General features: G+C 30.9%; 2 protein-coding genes across 4 annotated transcripts in view; both read left to right on the forward strand.

The window, feature by feature from the left end:
• LOC115034022 overlaps positions 1-2781 on the forward strand; it is a 79392-nt gene that overhangs the window by 58433 nt on the left and 18178 nt on the right. The window lies entirely within an intron of this gene.
• The window catches only part of ACYPI25200 (sentrin-specific protease 1-like), a 13395-nt gene that overhangs the window by 7633 nt on the left and 2981 nt on the right, over positions 1-2781 (forward strand). Inside the window, exon 1 of one of the 2 annotated variants that reach the window (XM_008183699.3) lies at positions 86-690. The gene's annotated coding sequence lies outside the window, so the exon portion shown is untranslated. 2 annotated transcript variants of the gene reach the window in all.

Below are 2781 nucleotides of genomic sequence, written 5' to 3' on the forward strand. Positions count from 1 at the left end.
CCCCTAAAAACCTAGGGCATACAATTTTAAAATGCTATATTGCAACGGTCTGCTTGCCTTTAATATATTCAGCCCCCCTCCCCCCCCTCAAGTCAAAAGTTGAAATTGCGCCTATGGAATTGTATGAATTATATTCCATGTTATTTTTTCTAGGAATATTTTTTCATGGAACATTCAATATGGTTTTCTAATAGTTGTTGTGATCATTGATAACAGTAAAAGACCCCTTGAGTGGCTAAGCCGCATTCTGTGAAAGTGGGGACAGGGGTTAGAGAGTACAAAATGGCGAATAGGTACTGATTAGAGATTTGCGACCGAGTGTATTAATATTAGTATTTACTGTGTATTGGTAATTTGTAATTTGTCAGTACTTGTGAGTTTGTGGATTACCGCTGTCCAGTGTCCACTTTGCATTCGTTGTTAGTTTAGTGCTGAGTTACCAAGTCCGTGATTGTGATTACTTTAACTGAATTTTTAGCGTTTAATCTTAAAGTTGACGTTTCCAAATTTACAATAATTATTGACTTTTTTTCTCATATTGTTCTAACGTTTATGATATAAGATTTAAGTGACCCAAACATTTTAATAATTAAATAAACTTAGATCGACAATTTTATATCCAGATTCGAGAAGAATACTTTTTAGTTATTACCTACCAACCTATATACTTTGGTGTATTTGATCTAAAAGGTAAATAATAATTTAAGATTTTATTTTCATTAGGCAGTTCCTTACAAAAAATGTTGTTCCAAAAATTTCCATTTTGATACAATACAATATGTACCTATAATTATGTTAGTATTGTATTATTGGAATTTTAAATCAACCATTTGCAGTCTTCTAAGTGATTATTTTGATCCCGTAAATGGACATTTAACATAATATGTTCCCATTATATTATAATGTTAATGTAGTATGTACTAACTACTAATGAGGAGCCATATACATAATGTTGTCTTAGTGGAAGTAGTGCACAAGTGATTTGATAAGTGGCCAACAGCATTTGAAGGGAAGTCACTGGGGTAGGACCGTAGGAGTAAAACTAAGGCAAAAGTTTATGGTTTTGGAGAAATTTTGAGAAATATTTACAGTTTGTTAGAAGTTGAAAAACTAAGCATTTTTACTATTCCACAGAATTTTAAAATCAATGGGTACATTCATCACTGCTCAGAACCTACATTAAGAGCTCTCGTTAAAAAAAAAATGTCCTTATTGCTCATCCATGGAGTACGTTCCGTTGACATACTGTATTAAAGTATTGAAGTATTAAATTAAATTAATTAAATTTTTAAACTTGTAATGACTATTTTTAAATTGCTCTATTTTGTATACACAAAATTTGCTACAAAATGTAAGTGTTGTACAAAGCGACATACACATATTATGTACAGATAATGTTCTTGCCATATTATGCACTTGTACACAGAGACAATATATTATGCTGGTACGGTGTTGATGTTCTCTTAATCAGTGGATTAGTATTAGGAAGTAGGCGAATTTAAGAGGATGTCAGCGCACTATTTGTTTTCTCTCTGGTCCACGCGCAACATAGACAAAATGCTTAAATGTAGAATCATTTTTTCTATGTTTTTAAGTAATCTTGGAGTAATATCATCTATTAAAAAAAAGATAGAGAATAATATTGTTGAGGGAATGACATATTATCAATTTTATATTTTATTGTTAATTGACTTTAGGGTTGCCAACTTTTATAATTTGTAAAACTGGACGTTTACTGAAAACCTTTTTTTTTTTTAGTCGTAATATAAATAATATAAATATATTTATTATTTAGTTTGTTACTATTACTATACTTCTGATAAATGATAATACAATAAGTAATTTACAATAAGTAAATTTAATGTATATTAATTATGTGCTTTGCTTTTTAAAATTGTATTTTTTTCGCTTTTTGCTGCCTTTATGAGTTGATGACCACTTTCTGTTTCCAAAAACTCACAAAATTCATGACACGACAAAGTGTAGTTGAAATTTGTCATAATTTCTGCTTTAATAACTTCTACTCTGAGTCGGTTCTCACTACTTTTTTGTAATCACAACGAATATGTATCTTCTTTTAACCATTTATCTAAAAATACACACATGCGTCTAGGTTTTTTTTTCAGCGGTTTTGATTCACAATCACTTTCACTACTCGACATTTTAAATAAAACACTATACACGCAAATTCACGTCAAATGACAAATATGAGCTAACGAGTGACGACTTTTTTTTTTAAATTAGTCGTCGTTGTAGCCTACAACTTGTAGGTAGGTACCAAAGTCTGTACATGAACGATAATGTACATGTATCGGATCTTTTATAATTTTTATTACCAAGATTATTTATTGATATATGTATAGAACGTATACATCATAGGTACTTATATTATCTAAAAGTTAATACCTACTTGTCGCTATTGCATAAATACATCGAGGGACTTAGGAAAAACCTAGACATTTAATAGTTTATGGCGTCCAGTTGAAAGGTATACCTGTACACTGGACAGGACCCAGAAAATCTGAACTGTCCAGGTGAAAACTGGACGGTTGGCAACCCTATTCAGGGCCGGATCTTAGCTTTTTAACACCCGGGGAAAGTTAAAACAATACGCCCATCTCGGGGATATTACCAGAATTAGTATTTTTTTTTACGAAAAATTAAGCACACTCACACAGTATTGTGAGGGCCAACATTTACAAAACCTTTTGCAATATACTAGACCAATATTTTATTTACCACAAATAATTTAAACGATTTTATCTTAAAAATGAAACATTT

The sequence above is a fragment of the Acyrthosiphon pisum genome, chromosome A2 (assembly GCF_005508785.2).
Source record: "Acyrthosiphon pisum isolate AL4f chromosome A2, pea_aphid_22Mar2018_4r6ur, whole genome shotgun sequence".
NCBI lineage: Eukaryota > Metazoa > Arthropoda > Insecta > Hemiptera > Aphididae > Acyrthosiphon > Acyrthosiphon pisum.